Raw genomic sequence first — 20771 nt, 5'->3', positions numbered from 1 at the left:
CAAAGGAATTCACTGTATCTGAGAAAACAAGCTTAAGTACTAATGTCATAGTTGGCAGAGAGACAAGGACATTCCATGTTTTGGGTTGAAGATATGCCTATTTTCTAGACTGGTTTTCCTAAAATTTTCTTCTGCCTCTTCTGAAAGACAAGGCAAGGTTCTTTATACTACTCACCAAGAATCATTATCTGTATCTGACATGAATCTGTATATGTATTATGCTACAAAAGTGTTCTTTGGCTATTTCATATGTGTAAGTGATCTCTCCATCAACACAGTTTGTGTTTTGTATTTTTGGAAGCCCGTGTAGTGCACATTTTGTTTTTCAGAAATGATATTGAATAGCTGTGTTTAGCTGAGTTCTCTTCTCTAAGCAACCTGAGTGTCTAAGTCATCCTGATCCAACTGGTGAGAGTTTTCTGGATTTAGAGATTTGGTGCTGGGTGTTTCCATATTCCAAGAATGAAGCCTCTGAGTGAAGCCCAGATTTAAAAATCTGGTTTTGTTTTACTTTGAGAACCATGAAAGCAGATACTACATCTTACCCATCTGTGACCCAGCAGTTTAATTCCATATTACCAACATACTTCCACATGAAAACTTCAGAATTTTCAATATGAAAATTAAAAAAAAAATAATTTTATTTTTTATTATTATATGTTTACAGGATATAATGATTACATTTTATCATAGGAAGTTGGTACACGTACATAACACATCTTTAATTCTTTTCACTTCTCCTTCCCTCTCCTCCCAGACCCTTCTCATTATCTCTTAGAAAGAAGGAAACCATAACCTAAATTTTAGAGTAAAAAAGCCTCTAACAAAAAGATCTAAGAAATTGCCACTGGGGGGCGGTGGAAGTTCAGAAACTGCTCTGCTAATCCCTGAAGCAATGGAGCTCTTCAGCTGGTTTATTTACTCAAAGCTGGGATTTGGATGTGTGAACCACCACATTCACAGAAATTCCTAGATGAGAAACACAGTACTGGGAAAAAAAAATCTACCAGAGATGGAATTTAGCACCTTGACAGGCCACCTTTTTCAGAAAGAACTTTCCTTCCTTGTGCATCTTAAGAATTTACTTTAATTCCCTTCAGTTTGGTACAGGAAGCCAAGTTAAACTGCAAAGTAAGGATACAGCAAAGAAATGTACTTAGTTATGTTTACCTGCAGCACATGTAAGTGCACAGGTTTAATGGTATTAAGGTTTCTCGCAGCCACTTGGATCAGAGTTTTGGCTGGTGTGGGTGGGCCACAGTTGGTACCTTTCCTGAGGGAGAAGGAGGGGGTTTTTAGAGCTTCTCCTAGGAAATTCTGAGTGAGAATTAACACTTGAAGAGATGGTTAAAGAATCTAGTGAGGAGGTGTTAGAAGGTTCAGGAGGATATCCTATGGAAAACTAAGAAGTAAAAGATAGATAATCTTTCTAAAGAAGCAATTATGTAGCCTCTTCATGACATACTGTAAACCTTATTTTTCCTTTCCAGTTTCCTAGGAGGTAATTGGAAATATACCAAGCCTGGCACCAGACTTTTACCATCACACCCCATCAGGCATGATCAGTATTGGGGGAGGGCAGTCACTAATCCTACTTGATCTTTTTTTCCTCAAGATTGCCTTAAATAAAGTGGCAACAGCACAAGGATATGAACTGCTTCTATTCCAAAAAAGGCTAACATACAAGAACATGTATAATTCAAGAAATCAAGTCTATAATTACCTTTTGTGCCTAAAGAAGGCAGACATGGAATCATCCGAGAAATAATATCACTTCTCATGCCACAAAAGCTGTCCTTTTCTAAAAAAAATTATATCCTGGCATAGGGATCAACTTGATTCAGCTAGGCTGAGGACACATGGACCCCAATGTTTAGTAGGCTGTATCTCCTGGAAGTTGTAGATACATGTTTCTGATGGACTTTTGGATAACTCGGGATTATATTTTATTAGTGAGAACACTTTGTATTTTAAGTGAGAAGTCTAGCTTTAGTAAGTTTAAATAGAAAAAGGCATTTTTGGTTTACATCTCCAGAAAGTCCAGGGATGGGTAAAGCTTTAGGAAGAGCTGGATCCAGGTGCTCTACCTCCATCTTTCAGCTCAGAGCAGCACTGTGTGAGGGCCTCTCACTCTCTTCTTTAGCTTTTGGGAGATTTGCCTTGATTGAATCACATTCTTTCCCCTGGATCAATTACTGTGTCTAGGTAAGGAAGGGCAATCTGATGGGTTAGCCATGGAGTATTGTGATAGATGGCTTACCTAAAATGACATAAAATAGAAGAGAGGAATTTCTTCAGAGGAACTGATGTTGGCCAAAATAGACCAGAATCTGTAGGTAAGTAATATGTCAGTATAGATAGGAAGAGCAACCAGGTGCACACTGTAAGTGATCCATTAGCTAGTTGTAATTCATTATTACTAATCAATTAGTAACTAAATATTAGTTAATCCCAACTGAACTTTGCTTTCTTAGATTCTACCATTGTCCTAATCAAAAGTTGCAGGATTCTTATGTGAATAACTTGTCAAATGCCTCACCTAATTCAAAAAGGATCTTGGAATTATTTCTACTGACAAATGCCTATAAACAAGAATGTAACATAATCACATTACATATTCCTACAATATGTACAGCTCCATCAGTATGATTCAAAATATGAAGAAGAGAATATACTGTCCAATAATGAAAAGCACCAACTATTACTTTTAGGGCTATGAGTCTCAGAATTATCCCTGAAAATACCTTAAGGTCTATATAATTATTTACAGGCTCCTTTAATGTGAATGATCTATTTTATATGTAAATCCTATTCATATAAAACACATGCCGTGGCATAAAACATAAACCAAAATACACAAAATATTAAGAAATCAAGGATCCCAAAATAACTGTAGTCACCACTGGTAAGGTGTGAAGTGAACTGATGTTCTGAACTGAGTGGCAATAGTCTCTGACCTTTGAGCTGATAGAATTGTGGAAAGCCATGGTGTGAACCTGATGACTTCCCTAGGCTTCAGTGCTGGCAGCCAAATTCATACACAATTCTAAGTCCTGGAAGAAAAGCCCCAGGCCTGGTGGTGAGGGGAAAAGACACCCTTTCCAGCCATAAAGGGCTGTTCTGGGCCCTCCTTGCCGGCTACATGAATGTATTTGTCACTTTGCGTCTCAGAGCCTCCACTGCCTCAAGAGCAAAGTGATAAGAATACTGAATTTATGGTGTTCTTTTGTGGATAAAATAAGCCATCACATACTTGTCTAACTCAAGAATTGTCACATTGTTTTCTGTGAAGAGCTAGAGAAGAAGTATTTTGGACTGTGTGGGTCATATCTCTGTGCAAGCTACTCAACTCTGCCATAGTAGCAGGAAAACTGCCATGGACACTATGTAAATAAATGGATGTGGCTGTACTTCAATGATAGTTTTTTTGTTTTTTTTCTAAAATGAGTGCAGCCCTTAAATTGGGCCCAATAGCCACAGTTTGCTGATCTCTGGCCTAATGGTTATTCCCTGTAGCAAGTATTAGCTCTTCCTCCCTCATCCTATTACCCTTCTTGTCAGAAAACACTCCCATAAAGAACTGGATCATGTGCCCCCCAACCCTACTTCATATGTTGAAAGCCTAACCGTTAATGTGACTGTATTTGAAGACAGGATGCTTAAGAAGGTAATTAAGTTTAAATGAAACTATGAACAGTAGGAACCAAATTAGATAGGACTATGGTCCTTATAAAAGGGAAAAGCACAAGAATGCATGTTCTACCCTCCTCTCCCTTCTCCTCCCCTTCCCTATGCCCCTCTCCTCTCTTCTTCTCCCCTTCCCTCTCCTGTCCTGTCCTGTCCTGTCCTCTCTTCTGTCTTCTTCCATACACAGAAAAAAGACCACAGAGTGAGCAGAGGACAGAGGTCTCATAGATGTTGCCTGCATCTTGACCTCATTCTTGAGGGCTCCAAAACTTTTAAAAACACCCAGTCTGTGATACTTGGTTATGCCAGTTTGTAATGGTATAGATCTGGGATGTTTTCCAAAAGCGTCCTGTGTTTGAAAGGTGACTGGATGAGAGGAATACTATACCAATGAGTGCTTTTATCTCCTAATGATTTTAGCAGAAGAGTGTGCTGTTAGGAGGTGGGGCTGTTGGAAGAGGTGGGTTGCTGTGGATGTGATAGGAAGGGTGTATCTACCTCCCTCATTCCTCCCTGCTCTCTCACCTTCCTGGCTGTCATGATAGGAACAACTTTTCTTCTCCCAGGCACTTCCACCATACAGTGTCTGCCTTGAAGCCAACACATAAGGGACTGTAACCATGAATCAGAATGAACTTCTCCTCCATTAAGTTATGGATGTTGTATATTTTGTCCTAGTAGTGAAACAATAACTAAGATAGATTTGGTGTGAGAAGCAGAATCACTGTCAGAATTATTGCTTACCATATGGTTTAGAAGGCTTTGGAACTGGATCATGGGGAGAGTATGGAAGAGTTGATGGCGCTGGCTAGAGAAGCCCTAGAATGCTGTAAGCTGAACTTGATGGGAGAGCAGAAGAAAAGAATGCTGAAAGAATACATGACTACCAAACCAACCCTACAGAGAGTGCTAAAGAATATTCTAAAGAGAGATAAAACTGACCATGGTTCCAGGAACAGCAGCAGAGGAGGATCACCAAACAACACAGACAATTGAATGAAGGGGAAGAGTGGAGGGTCAACAGCAGGAGGATAACAGGGCAGAGACAAACCAATGTATGCTGGTTGTAACCATTAATGTAGATGGCTTCAGGTCAGCAATAAACAGAAACACAGGGAGAGTGGATCAAGAAACAAGACCCATCAATATACTGTATACAAGAAACACATCTAACTGGAAAGCAAATTCATAGACTGAAAATCAAAGGAGAGAAAACAATTGTTCCATGTGACAGGAGACCAAAAAAACAAACAAAACAAAACAAAACAAAAACCAAAAGCAAGAGCAACTTGCTCATCAACTGCAGAATGAATAACGAAGATATGATATTTCCATGCAGTGGAAAGCTACCCAGCTATAAAGTAGAATAACCTCAAGGCTTCTGTATGTAAATGAGTGCAACTGGAGATCATGTTCATGGCCAAAATAGTTCAAACTCATATGCGTGAACCCTAGCATAAGGAACAGAAGGAGTTAATAGGATCCAAAAGCAAAAAGAGCAAAGGAGAGGAAACACCTGGGAGGGAAAGGTGGAATCTACTATCAGTTTCTTATTGTCTTATCTTGAACTCTTGAATTGTTTACACACACACACACACACACACACACACACCCAGAAAAGAAATGCAGACAGTAAAGGTTAGGCTCAGGAGCATTTGGTTGGAAACACGGACTCCATTGGCAGTTGGATTTAACCATGTGTATTATGCTGTGGCAGAAAATTTATCTACATTTTGCCTATGTTCTGGGAATTTGGAGGAACCAGAGATTAAGGGTGGCAGGATAATTAATCTGGCAGAGGAAATCTCAAAGCAACCCAACTTTCAGACTTTGGCATTCCTATTGGCTGTGGCTTTTAGTTAGATCTACAGTGAGAAATGGGAGCAAATGGCAGAATGAAATAATTTGAAATGTTCTGTATTTCACTAGATAGAAAGCACTTAAGAAGTTGGGGCAAAGGACAGCATAGTTACTAAAAATATAAAAAGTTTCCAACATTCCAAAAAAATAGCTCCTACAAAGTTGAGCCTATGGAGAGGTTGGTTGTTAAAAAAAAAAAAAAACATTAGTCTTAGAAACAATTAATTTGTAAGGGAGCAATAGGAAAGGTGCCTTGAGAACATCTCAGGAATTAGCATGATCCTACCCTTCAGACACAAAGGGTTAAAAAGTTAATGGTAAACTCATTTGAAAGACTTCACTTTGAGAATAAAGTCCCAGAGCATCCTTCTTTAGAGGGACTGCCTAGAGCATTCATTCTCTGTGATTTATTTCACAGTCCTCAGCTATTCAGGGACTTAGAGGCCTCTGTACCCATGAAACAAGGGGATCTTGGCTACTGCTTATAGTGGCAGCAGATCTTGACTTTGTTCTCCTGGTGTTGGTTTTACATGCCTGCAAAATTCAAGAGTTGTGCAGTCAAGGGGTCTTTCAGTTTCAGACCTTCCTAATTTCAGAAGGTCTGCCAGGCCAAGCAGTATAAAAAGCGGTGTATGAAAGCAATGCATAAACCTGTGAAAGTGAAGCCAAAAGTGCAGTGGAGACCTCCGAAAGTCAGAGGAGCCAGATATGTGGAACATCTGCTGAGGAAAGCCATAAGTAGTATGCAAATCTAAGAGAGAGGCCATTAGTGCTATACCCAGCAATGCTGTAGGGGAGGGTCTACCTAAGCTGTTTGGAGCTCACATCTTACCACAAGTTGCCCCTGGTGCTAGACATAAAGCTACAGGATTTAATGTTTATCCTGCTGGATTTTAGTCTTGATTTGATCCTGTTGAATTTTATATTTGTTTTCTCTATTTCTTCCTTTCGGAATGGGAATGCTTGCCCTTTGCCATTGAGTGTTGGAAGAGTTTAGCTTTCTCTTTGACTTTTACATGGTGCACAACTAGGAGTTTGTTTGAGGAGACTTTGGATTTAGACTTTTCAGTTATGCTGAAGTGTAAGGTCTTTGGCCACCCTTAGAGACGGACTACATGTATTTTGCGTAAAAAGATGGGTGTGAGTCTTCTGAGAGCCAGGAGCAGAACATTATTTTTTAGATCTAGAATGTTCCCTGAAAGCCTCATGTGCATAGATGTGGGGCTTTTCAAAGTTGATTGGATCTTGGGAGTAGAATCCTTAGCAGGATCTGCTTATATAGGTGGGATATCAAAGCCATTTCCCTCCCTGGCACCTTCCTTCACTCTGCTTTCTCATCACCATGATGTGAGCAGCTTTTGTCCACCAGGGCCTTCCACCATGACATTTCTGCTTTGGATTCAGCCTACCATAGTTTGGAAACATGAGCCAAAACAAAGCTCTCCTCCTTTAAATTGTGAATGTCTAATATTTTGTCTCAGCAATAGAAAGTGACTTAGACACAGCTCCAGAAGTAAATACAATTTCTCATTAACTTACTATGGGAATGCCAATGTCATCTAAATTCCTTATTTTTTTTCTGACTTTTAAAACTTTTATCTCTCAAATGGAGATAAAAAATACATGCCCTGCTTAAATAACAAAATTTTGTGACGTTTAAGTAAAAAAACACAATTGTGATTTGGTACAAACAATTATTAATGCATTTCTACTTAAATTGTAGCCTGTATTTGCAAACATAAATTGCAGTGTGAGATAGTGCATTTGTACCCAAATGTTGAAATCTTTTTGCCTCTAAGGGATGTTACTTGGTCGTAGAGTAATGTTTATGTTTATTTTCTTGTTTGCTTTAATTTCTTGAGTGGCAAGGACCAACAAGGAGCCCTATGTAGCTGAACATGCATAAAAATAATCTAGCTCTAATCCAAGAGGGATGTTTTCCTCCCACCCTCTGGTGGTCAATGGCATCACTTATTTAGTCAATAAATTTGAATAAAGTTTCTACATGATGTCAGTTGCTATGCCAGGTATGGTGGATATCGCGGTGACAGAGAGATAAGGCCTCTGCCTCCAAGGACTGTCTGTGGCAAGATGAGAAGAGGAGCTCGGACTAAAGAACACTGAATACGTAAAATAATTGTGGAACCTGAATAATGCCAGGAAGAAAAGTAACAGGGTCATATGAGAGAAATAATAGGCCTTGGGCTTCCATTTGAACAAAATAAGTAGACTTCATGTTTTCCTCATTTTCCCTTTCATCTTCTTCCATCAGCTGTAACCTCCAAGGCTTTCAAGCTCCTATTTTCTCTTAAAAATATTTAATCGAAGTGTTATTCTTGCTTGTGTCATCTCTAGTGTATGGGTCTCAAAAAAAGTGACAGTTGCTTGGGCACTGCTATGAGAAGAATTTTATTTTTAACAAAAAACCTTTTGATTACACAGTAGCTTTACAGGAAATATATAAAGATATACAGTGATTTTCCATAGACCCTTTACTGATTTTACCTTATGTATTATTAGTGGCTTGTATTAGTATAGTGTATTTGTCACAAACAAAAGCCATTGTGATACATTACTATTAATTACACACATGGTGCATTTGGTTTTCCTTAGTTTTCACCTAATGTCCTTTACTAGTCCGTGATGCCACATTACATTTAATCACCTTACCTTTTTTAGGCTGTTCTATGCTATGACTGTTTCTCAGAAGTAATTTTCGATGACATTGGCAGTTTTGAAGACTGCTGGTCATATAGGTTATAGAATGTACCTCAACTGGGATTTGTTGATGCAACATATCATTTATTATCATGGCTAACCTTCAATGTATGGTTACTCGTCTTTTACAGTGAAAAAACTGAGGTACAGAGACGTCAAGGAGTTTACCCAAAGTCACAGATTTAAGACATGAGTCAAGCGTAGGGTCAGCATGATTTTATGCTACACACTTACTTTAACTCGCTGATCTCTGTATCTGCTTAATTTCTGACAATGAAATAAATCCCTTAAAGGCTATCAGGACAAACTCTTTTGTAATTCTTGCATATAGTTTTAAACAATTTTAGGGTGTCATTTCATTACATAAAAACAATGTTCTCACCCTTATTTGCTGAACTGGAAATTTGTGTAGCTTTAGTGGCTATTTTGGGGGAAAAGTTGGTTAATCCAGAAAAAAGATCACTAAAATATATTTGTGATCCTGTGTTTAGGGCAGTGGTTCTCAAACTGTGCTTGAAGTATTAGTTGGACTACTTGTTAGAGATGAACTTCCCTGGAATAGGATGACCCCCTCTTCAAATTTGCAATACTTTCTATACTAAAACCAAAACTGGCATAGTTTTAGGCAAACCAGGATATTTTATAACCCTATCACAGAGCTCCAATAACTGGTTAGGGCCAGAAACCTGCTTTTATAAACAAATTCTGCAGGAGATTATTCCACACATTTAGAAGTCTAAGATCCACTCTGTAAGATATAGAGATGAATTCCTGTGAAGGATTTCTGGAGATGAGTTTTCATCTAATTGGGTATGTTTGTCTACCTGAAGTTGAGGGAAAATAAAATCATCTAAATTTCAACAAAATTAACAGCAATGGGGGATGCCTTATGCTCATTAATTAAGAAATGTGTTTTTGTCTAATTGCTCATTTTAGTTGTATAAAGATGAGGAGTTTCCAAAGAATATAAAGGCCCTATGATGCTATTACTTATCAACTGGGATTAATGAAAGTACATTAACCTTCGATGGTGGTTCTCAAGCTTTGGCAACTCTCTAAGGAAAGTTTAAAAATCTCGATACTTGGCATCACTCCAGGCCAGTTTCATCAGAATCCCTGGGAAGTGGACCCAGTAGTAATTTTGTATTTTGAGAATGGTGGATCAGCAGCAACATTCTCCAGTAGAAATAGAATGTGAATCATAATTTTCTAGTAGTCACATTTTTAAAAAGTAAAAGGGAAGTACATACATTTTAAAATCTAAGTCAACATGAGTGACATATTGTCATTTAATCTATATCATCATAAATTACCATGACATAAAATGTTTTTACCACTAGTCTTTGAAATGTGGTGTGTATTTTACCCTTATAGCAGTTGTTAACTTCATTGCTATATTTTCACCAGAAATACTCAGTTTGTATCTACATTCATGTACTTAAATTATTACAAACATATTTACAGGTTCTCCAATAACTGGAATTCAGTTTTACATTTTACTTTTAAATTTAAAATTACAGCCTCTCAGTCTTCCTAACAATATTTCAATGGCCAAGCAGACACACGTGGCTAGTGCTCTTGGTAATGGACAAATGGTTCTGGGACATGGGTTCTCAAACTAAATTGGACATACACATCATTTGAACAACTTAGCTAAAATCTAGATTCTTATTCAAGAGATATAGGGTAGGGACTGAATCTGTATATTTCTGTCAAGCTGACGCTACTGGTCAAGGGACCATGCTTTTTGAGTGTTAAGAATCTAGACTATTGAATGAGGGTTACCTCAAACTTGGATTTCATCACTCTCTCAGTGTGAGTCTCTTACTCAGAAACACAACTTGCAAACAATAAGCTTTTGGAGGGGGGTGTTAGGAAATGTGTAATTTAAAGTACTATACTTGTGCCCTCTATATCTGTATCTGAAAGTACTATACTTGTGCCCTCTATTATATCTGAAGCCCACATCTGTAAACTCAACCAACTGTGGATGAAAAATGTTTGAAAAAAAATAAGTTACACCTGTGCTGAACAGGTACAGCTTTTTTGTCATTATTCCTGAAGCAGTGAAAAGCTATGAGTATTTGTACATCATTTACATTGTATTAGCTATTATAAGTAATGTAGAGGTGATTTTAAAGTATGTGGAAGGATGTGCATAGGTTATATGCAAGCATGGCAGCATTTTATATAAGGTGCTTGAGCATCTGCAAATTTTGACCTCTGTGGAGTTCTGGAAACAATCCCCCGCATATACTGAGTGACAACTATATACATACACATTTGAAGTTGTCTTGAAGCATAAGTAAGCCCTGCAAATGTAAAGAACATTTCAGTACCACATGTATTATGTCTTCACTTTATTTTAAATTCAACTTACTCTCATTGGCTTCACTAGGACCAAACAACAGCTGAATGTTTGATGTTAATATAAGTCCCTATATTCATTTGTTTGCTTTTTGAAATGAGTGCAATAGGTCACTGAATTGTGTTTGAATGCTTGAAGGTATTTAAAAAGCATTCGATGACCCACGGTCTTTGTGGTTTTGTGTACAATGCAGAATATTTTCCAGTTCCATTTTATTCCCTTGTATGTGGAAATTTGGAGCACCAGCACTTGTGTTTCTTTCCATAGATGCTTTTTCATTCTTCAGACATTGGCATGGAAAGGAATTGCTGCTAAAGTGCTGTTTAAACACATATTCAATTATTCAATTGATTCCATTCAATTGGTTTCTCAGAGCCAAACCTGGTTTAACTTCATGCCAGTTTCTGTGAAACAAACAAACCTGAAAAGCCTAAAATTGACTGAGTTTTTTTTGAGGATTTATAAAGTGAGAAAGTTATTTGAGCATGAACAACAGTGAAAGTCATAATGAAATTGGAGAGAGTGGCCACACTTGTCCTTTTATTGTTTTTAGTTTCTAATAAGGAGCAAGATTTTTAGAGGGAAACTTGTGGTTCTTTCCTTCTCAGCATTTTTGACTTCAATAGTTATTGAAATAATACAAAGGAAGATTTGAAGGACATAGATATTAAAAACCTTTGGGAAAACCGGAAATAGTTTATTAAAATTGAAGGAAATAAAATGAAAGACAACAGATAAGTATTTCAAAACAGGCTTAAGAAAAAGAATATTAATTTTTATTTTAATCTAATTTTCAATTTATATTACTGGCCATGTGAGAGAGGAAAATTTTTCTTCTTTATGAGACAGAATGCTTATTCTGCCTGTGATTATAGATTCTAATAACTATAAGACATCATCCATGAAAATGGCTGTTGCTTCAAAAGATTGAATCCTTGGACTAGATGCTAGAGAATTTAAAATCTTTAAAGGAAATTAAACTGGAACTTTATATTGAATGCATGTTTTTTTTTTTTGCTTTAACTTAATAGGTATTCATAGGTGGAGTTTGGAGTATATTTTTCATTTCTTGTGGATCAGACTACATTTAATAATAGACAATAGCGATGGCATGAATTCATTATAAATATTTGCCAGAGCCTCATTAATTACTTTATTCACATCATTTTATTTAATTTTCATAATCTGATGACATAAGTACTAATGAAGTATGATTTAAGGGGGTAAAACACTAATGTCATACAAATAAAGAGTGAAGACACCCTAAAAATGCATTCAAAATATTAACAATCGGAACCAAAAATTAATTCCAAGAGCATTTTGAGGAACTTGATATTGTAAGCAATATAAGCAAAAATGTTTTAATATAAGAATTTGAGGACAAAATGCAAACTGATTAATATCCTTCAGATTAATAGATCACAGCATCTGGGATCTTCTTTCCTACTGGATAGCAATCTGTGAATGATTTGCAGTGCATCTCAATTCTACTTAGACATAAAATAGAAAGTCAAACACATGTACATTCCCAAATTAATTAACTCTTAGGTAAAGTAAGAGTACTGTGGTAAAATTTCAAAAGATCATGCCATACTGCTTCACCCTATCCCATTTCTAGAAAATTTTTAATATAATTAAACTTTGCCAATGAGGAAATTATTATTTTTTTAGAAATGTTAAATAACTTAAGAAGAAAAATCACAGGATGGGAAGAGCAAAACTGATACTCAGGTTCTTCTAATAATTAATCTCACTTTCTTGTACTAGTGGAAATCCACTTTGATTCAGTCCATAATTTTCATTTGTGTGTATGTGTAGATATATATGTATGGACTCAACATTACTTAACACAAATAGGATCAGAATTTGAGACTTAAAACCTTCAATATACAAATATTTTTATATGATGGTATCTGTTGAAATGAGATTTGTCCTACTGAAGATTTTGTTTTGTTTCATTTGCTTTAACAAACATGCTTACACTGGAAGAATAATGCATTCTTTGCAGGGAAACTAGACCACAGTAAGTGGTGTAGAAAAAGACTCAGAGTTTAGGAAGTTATGCCAAAGATAGACTCTAAGCAGGATATGATCTTGGGCTGAAAAATGAAGGAAGGAGATTGATTTTGGCAGCAGTGACCTGAAAAGGCTTGAGGGAAGAAAGCTGAGAAGGAAAAAACCACAAATTCTGGAGTTTACTTAGTTCCCGCCTCTTTAGTTTGAAACTGCTTATAGTGAATTCAGCCTGTGTTCAAAATAGACCTCAAAAATCACATATGGGCTAGTATGTTAATTCTGGAGATTCTGAATATTAAGCTCATTTATGTCGTATTATCTATGTAATATCCTGATCATTTGATAAGTGTCTACAATGTTTTAGTATTGTAAGTAACCTGATTTATTTTTAGTTACGTTAATTTTATGAAGATTTTGTTTATAAAGCTGCACAAACTTTGTGTGAATTCTTACAGGAAAACTTCACTTTCTAATTAAGAAAAAAATAACTGATAAAAATTCCAACTAATAGATATTTTAGTATGTATTTGTTGGCTTATTTTTTAAAAAATAGGATTTAATACAAAGTAACTAAAGCAGTGTTTTGTGGTGAAGGTCCCCAAATGATTTAGTTTATTTATTGTCTAAAACAAACAAAACAAGACCACAAACAGTGGACTTACACTTCAGACTAATATGGAATAACATGAACTAGACTTATCCTTTTACCAGAAACAGTGAAAAAACTATGTAGAATAATGAAGTAGTAGTGTTTAAAACAGTGACATCAGGCAATGAAGGACAGTGGTCCTTGAGAGATGGGAAATAAATGGTTTGCCCTATGATTTTCCAAGTTTATTGCATTGATAGTTTCCAGTCTACTATGCAAAAAGGAGAAATTCAGGTGGAGCTGATAATTTCCTTGAGTTGAGGGGGCAAAGCTGTGAGTTCATGGAGAAAAAAAAGAGGCAAGAATTCACAGGAAAGAATACTAGAGGAAAGAGCTCCCCAGAGACAGAGTTCAAGAGATCTACACAATAGTCAACACAGTGGTAGTCATTGTGTGCTTGAGAGGAAGTTACCCAGGACCAGAGAAAAAAATTACTTGAGAGGTCACAGAAAGCAATGCATAGCACTCACATAGGAATGTGTACCTCTTTAAAGCAGAAAGACTTGGAAAACCTCTTAATTCTTGGGGCACTGAATAGAATACTCAGGTGTCTTACTTCAGTACCTTGGTTCCATCCAGTAGATTTAAAGAGCAAGACCCAAAAGGATTAAAAAGTTAAGTGGAGACATAGAAGATATAGAAAAACTAAATTCAAACCTCTGTAAGGTAAAACTATGATTTTACAGGGTTAAAATGGACGACATGAAAATAATGAAGAATAGGAACATAGAAGAAAAGATTAGTAAGTTAAAAGACACCGCAATAGAAACGATCTAAAAGCACTGAGAAAGATGTAATGTATAGCACATTAATGACCTATGTGAAAACTTCAAATAACCCAAGATGTATATGCAATTGGAGTCCCCGAAGAAGAGATTCCAGGAAAAGAAGTTCAATAAAAATGACTAAAACATTTCCAGTTGTGATGAAAGTATAAACCCACAGATCTAAGTAAGTCAGTGAATTCCTCAGCTTTCTGTCAGTATAATGAAATACATGAGAATAACAACCTCAGGAGGATAGATTTGTTTTGGTTAAGAGTTTAAGAGGTTTTGGTCCACGGTTGGCTGTTTCTATTGCTGTGAACCTGAGATGCCACAGAACAGCATGGTGGAAAGGCACAGCAGAGTAAGGCTGCTTACCTCATGGCAGTTGGGAAGCAGAGACCTAAGGAAAGAGCCAGACCAGAAGGCAGGGGACCAGAATTAGTCTCTAAGGTCACATTCCTGTGTCTCATTACTTTTGACTAGTTCCTACCTTCTGTTCCCAGGATATACCAGTAATGTCATCAGATTATGATGTCATCAGTGGATTTAACCTCTATGAAATTAGAGCCCTCATGACCCAGTTACTTTGCAAAAGCCCATCAGGAACAAGTTTTCAACACAGTGAACTTTTTGGGGATGATGTTTTGGATCCCAACCATAACCTCGAACCTCAAGCATAAGAAACATGAAGACATAACACTGAGCTATATCATAATCAAATTAATCTAAGCCTGTAATAAAGAGAAATTCATTCAAACTTCCAGAGGAAAAAATTATATTACATGGAGAGGAACAAAAATTAAGATAAGAACAGATTTCTCATGAGGGAAAATATAATCAATTAAACAGTGGATTATAATATGTAAAATGCTGGGGGAACAAATTAAAAAAAAAAACAATTGTCAACTTAGAATTGTATACCCAGTGAGAATAGTTTTAAAAAGCAAAAGTTAGACTTTTTGGACATATAAAAGCTGAAGGAATTTATATACAGCAGCCCCACACGATGAAAAAAGTTGAATAAAATCTTTCAGACAGGAGGAAACTGATAGCATAGGCATTATAAGTATACAAAGGACAAAATGCCACAGGAAATGGTCACCATATGCATAAATATATAAGGTTTTATCTTACTATTTAAATATATTTAAGAGATCATTGAATGTTTAAGTAAAAATAGTAAGAATGTTATATGAGTAATATAGGTGAAAATAAATGTATGATAGTACTAAGACTGGGAGAGGATACAAATATTGGAATATTCTTTTAGTTTTAGGAAATAGTATAATATCTCTTGAAATGTGATCAGTTAGATATATACTGTAGATCCTAAATCAACCACAAAGAAAAGAAAACAAAACAAATATTTTAAAACAATAAGCCTTTAGAAATAAAATAGAATTACGACAAATAAGTAATTGAAAAGCTGGCAAAGAAAGAAGAAAAAGAGCAATGAACAAATGGGACAAATAAAAAATGAATAATAAGCTGATATGGTTAGGACTAACCATGTTAATATAAATGCTTTACACATTTCAACTAAAAAGCAGATAGTTAATATCACATCACATTTTCATTATCTACTCATCCATTTATGAATACTCAGAAAATACGAAGCAGAAGCCGGGCTTGGTGGTGCACACAAGCAATCTCAGCTTCTTGGGAGGCTCAGGTAGGAGTTAGAAGCCAGCCTGGGCAGAATAGCAAGGGCCTGTCTAAAACAGAACAAGCAACAACTCCTCCAATAAAAAATAAAAACCAAACAAAAAAAAAAAAGCAGAAATTGTCAGATTGGATATAAATCTAATGTTTCACTACGTGCTGCCCCCAAGTAGCTAACATTAAATATAAAGATGCAAATAGGCTTAAAGTAAATAGATTAAAAAATACTAGTCAAATGAATGCTGGAACAACTGTATTAATATCAAGAAACACACATTAGTAGAAGAGAGTATCAGCAAGGAGAAATAAACTCATTTGTGGTAGGAGGATGCTAAGATGGCCTCACAGTTATTTTCTCTGCTGTCTGGTTATGGGTAGTCTTTAATTGGGTCTGGGCTGATTTTTAAAAAGCAGCTATAAAGAATATGATTTGGGTGACTATGGAGAATGAATATGGTTTATATATTGTTATCTGCAATAACATTTACATAACATTAAACATTTAAAATATCATTAAATAATATTTTTGTCAGTACAAATTTATCAGTGTGGTAGCTGTGCTGTGGTTAAGTAGGATAATAGAATAATGTCCTATTCATAAGAAAGAGATCTAGCTGAAGTTTTGAAGGGTAAGTAGTTCAAGTCAGTCTCAGCTTACTCTTAAATGTTTAAGAAAGACATGAGGATTATGAATTGAAGCATATGGAGGTTTATTTTGCCACTGATGCAAGTTTTCTAAAATTTGAAAAGTCGTCAATGTAAAATTCCAGAGAAAAATAACATACATCTTTTTCAAAAGAATCAAAGTGACATCTTGAGGGGAAGGAAATAATTTGCTAATCAATAGACGGGAAGTACTTTAAAAGCTCTATTTAACTGCTCAAATGTTCAGTACAATTGCAGCCAGCTTGGAGAATACAAAAAAAAAAAAAAAAAAAAAAAAAAAGAAAAAGAAAAGAACGGTGGATTGGCTTTTTCTTTTTTCTTTTAAAAATGCATTTCCTTTATTTTTATTCATGGTCATTTCCCATCTATTCAGAAACACAGATCAACCTTCCCTGGAGTTTGAATCTGGCTCTAAGACTCTGCCTATGGATCTTAGTCTCAGAATCTGGCAATCAGTCTTGAAAGCTTGGATGTTTATCCTAATGCAGACTTCCAAGCTGACTGATTCCACTTTTTTAATATCCCAAGGAATTTCTTTACAACCACATTTTCCTAAGCATACTCCTAGAAATTCAAATGTGATGTGTCTGGGAGGGGAAACCCAGAAGTCTATTTTTTTCCAAAGCTTCCCCAGGGAAGTTCGGAACTTCTTCCTTTCCACTGACTCAGAATTTCCCCAGGAGGCACTTCAGATGCTGTATTTTAAATGGGTGTCTTGATTCTTCTTATCACTGAGAGAGTTTGGGGAATATTGACCTCTAGAAGCTCAATCTTTTTTTTTTATGGTACTGGAGATTGAACCCAGGGCCTTCATAATGCGTTATAATATGTAGCCATTGTATTGTATTATATTTATTTTACTTTATGACAGGGCCCTGCTAAGTCACTAGGTTATTCAAACTTGCAATTGTCCTGCTTCAGCCTCCAGAATGTTGGAATTAAAGATACAGTGTGTGCCACCATCCCCTGTTACATTTCAAAGACCTTGATACCAGCTACTCCCAGGTCTTCATTGCATTGATGTTAAGAAAAGGACTGTGTGTGTGTGTGTGTGTGTGTGTGTGTGTGTGTGTGTGTGTGTGAGACACCCGAATGTGGAGCAGGAAAAGGATTTGGAAATTGATATTCTAAACTGAATGTGTGGATAGTTGCGGGGGGCCTTTTATTAACTAAACTTATCCAAATGATGTTAACTTTGGACTATACTTTAAAAAACGGCATCATTATCTCTTGGCCATTAAAAGTCTATCATTAAGAGAGTTCTCTCTGTTGGTTTCTTAGGAATGGGGGAAGGATTGCATTGAACCATCACACATATTATCCTTGCCGTTGACAACCAGAACATATTGAGAACTGGCTGGCTAGGAGGGATTAGACTTTGAAGTCCTGAAACAGGCTTTTCTTCCATGCAAAACAAAATGTGTTCATGCAGAATGTAAATCCACGAACCCCAGTCTGTAATCAACTCAGCTACCCAGCTTAGATCAAAGAGAGCTAATACATGCCTTTTAGGTGTAATTTGAATGAAGATATCTTCTGTACAAATCTGTTGGATTTTGAGTGGGAAGAGAGAGAGAAAGAGAGACAGAGACAGACAGACAGAGAGACAGAGACAGAAAGAAAGAGGACAGAGAGACAGAGACAGAGATAGGAAGCAAGTCTATTCTGGTTCTTTTTATAAGTACACCAGTGCCTTGTGAGTTTCCTACTTTCATGCTGAGCTACATCCCAAGACTTATTTTTTATTTAAAAACAGGTTCTTCCTAACTCACAAAGTTGCCAGAGCGGGCTTAAAATTGTAATCCTCCTGCCTCAGCCTCCCAGAATGCTGTGATTACAGTTAGGAGCCACCACACCAAACAACATATGTATTCTAAGGAGTTACAAACATTTAATCCACAAAAATATGATGAATGTCATAATAAGAGCTAAATAAATGGTAGTGCCTTGTTTTTCTAATCTAAACTAAAACACCCTTTCTAGATAGATATAGAGAAATCAAATGGAAGAAGCATTTGAGGATAAATCATATGACAGTAATATAAGGTGTTTAGTCTCTATATGAATCATCTAATATAGCATGTTTCTAACTTCCAGATATAAATAGGTTTATAAAAGCAAAAGTTGGTAAAATTGGTCGATTGTCTATTTTGTATCAGGCTCCATAGTAATAACTTTATATATGTTTTATATTTTAATGAACAAAATAGGCAACATAATGAGAAGAGTCAAAATATTAATGCCAATGAGATAAACATTGGCACTCTCCTATGTAAAAATCATGGAATAGTAAAACAAAGATTTCATTCTTACATTCTGATTGAATCTTTCAATATCTCTTTTTAAGACTTCTTGAATATTTAAATATTAATCACTTTTAAATATAATCTTATGAAGTTGTTGTTAAAAGAAGAAGTAACTAAATTTGAATACTGGTGAAATTGCGCGGGACTAAATGGAAATCATTAAATCTAAGAAATCAAAAAAATAAAAATGGGCAAAGGAGTGAGAATGGATGCTCTATGACAATGGGGTGAACTGGGGTGGATTATTCACTGTCAATAAGAATCACTGCCATCCTGTTCTAAGATGTCTTCTGCTTTGCCAAGAGGAACAGGGCATTGGATATCTTCAGTCTCTTCCCAGTATCTTCCTGAGCAAAAAGAGTAACACAAAGTATTCTTTTTCAGGTGAAAAAGAAGTAGGAGGTCCTATATTCATGGTTGGCTACAGCTAGATACGAGGCAGGAGCCTTTAAGAACTACTTTGTTGGTAGAGACAGACATTTGGTGAGATGTTTCTCAGAGATTCTTTTACAAATTGGAGTAGTATTCTTTGGTGCTTTTGATAACCACTCTCACTGTGTGCCAGGTTGAGATAGTTGATTTCTGCTACTCTGATCATTGGTAATGAGGTTTTTTATCCTATGCCATCTTATATGCCAATATGAATGCAAGCCCTAATTCTAATAAATTCTTTATTCCTGAAATACTTGGTATGCCTTTATTTTCTTGACCAAATCAATGCTTAGGCAGGTAGTTTCGTGAAAAGATGTGCAACTAAAAGATACATTTAAGAAAATTCTATTGGAAAGCTAATATCATAACATCCATACAAGAATTGGAGATATTGCTAAGCAAATTTAAAAATATAAGATATTTTAAAACACTCTAATTTTCCATTTGACTTTTAAGATTTGCATCATCCCTTAAGCTTCAGTCTGTTTTAGCAAACCCTCTACATATTATCCCAAGGGTCAGAAAACTGTGGACTGTGGGCCAAATCCAATTGCTACTTGTTTTATTAATAAAGTTTTATTAGAACACAGTTACATCCATTTGTTTATATATTATCTTTGCTGCTTTCACTGCAATGACACTGTGTCACGTGCAAAGCCAAAAATACTTGTTATATGGTCATTTACAGAAAATGTTTGCTGATTCCTATATAATAATTCCTACTTCCTTCAAAATTGAAGTTTCTCCATCTTCGTAAACTTGGCTGACTTGTTGGAATTAAAGTATTAATCATGTTGGCAAAGAAATTTAGCATGCTTGAATAGAAACCTTTCAAGAGGCTGAAAGCATGGACTTACCAATACTTCCAACCAGTCCAGCAACATGTCATTTTTAATAAGTTAAACTCCCCCTAATCAACTGGCTACCTTTGCAGTATTTCTTTCCCTGCATTGTTAGGTACATTGTTGTCACCTTGCGTGGTTCCTAGAAATACAATGAACATTCCTAAAGAAGAGTTCTGTTCTCTGATTGGAGTTATGCATGTCACAGAGGAAAAAAGGATTACTCATTCTTCTGTAATATGAAAATGGTAAAATAAAAATTGTAGGTGAGCACTTTTCATATTAAATTCAACGTTTTAGTAGTAGTTGTAGAGCAATGTAAAACATTATCGGAGATACAGGGGAATAATTATTAAAGTACTTTAGAAGCAAATATTCTTGGTGAATATACTAGAAATATTATCATCAACTGGCTGTACTAATTTTTTATATTTATGAAATAACAAAAGTAGAGCTTGCCTTCTCCTTTAAAAAGAAATTCTCTTGACTGATATGATCTTAAAAAAAACATATAATTGCCATGTTAGAATATTCAGAGGGGATTCCTCAATTTTCACTTACGATATTGCTTCTGCTATAATCCAGGGAGTTTGAATATATGTAAAATAATGAATCCATTGATTAATATCATCCATCCATATGCATGTGTCATTCTTTATGACCAATTAACAATAATTCATTTTTAAAAAATTTTGAACATTATGTATTTATATTCTATCTAATATATTTATATTCTACTTATCATCTATCTTTTTTTTCGTACTGGGAGTCAGACTCACAACCTTATGCTTGCTGATG

The sequence above is a fragment of the Cavia porcellus genome, unplaced genomic scaffold (genome assembly GCF_034190915.1).
Source record: "Cavia porcellus strain 051 isolate PalLab524CR breed Dunkin Hartley unplaced genomic scaffold, mCavPor4.1 scaffold_33, whole genome shotgun sequence".
Classification (NCBI taxonomy): Eukaryota; Metazoa; Chordata; class Mammalia; order Rodentia; family Caviidae; genus Cavia; species Cavia porcellus.
This window is presented reverse-complemented; position numbering follows the sequence as displayed.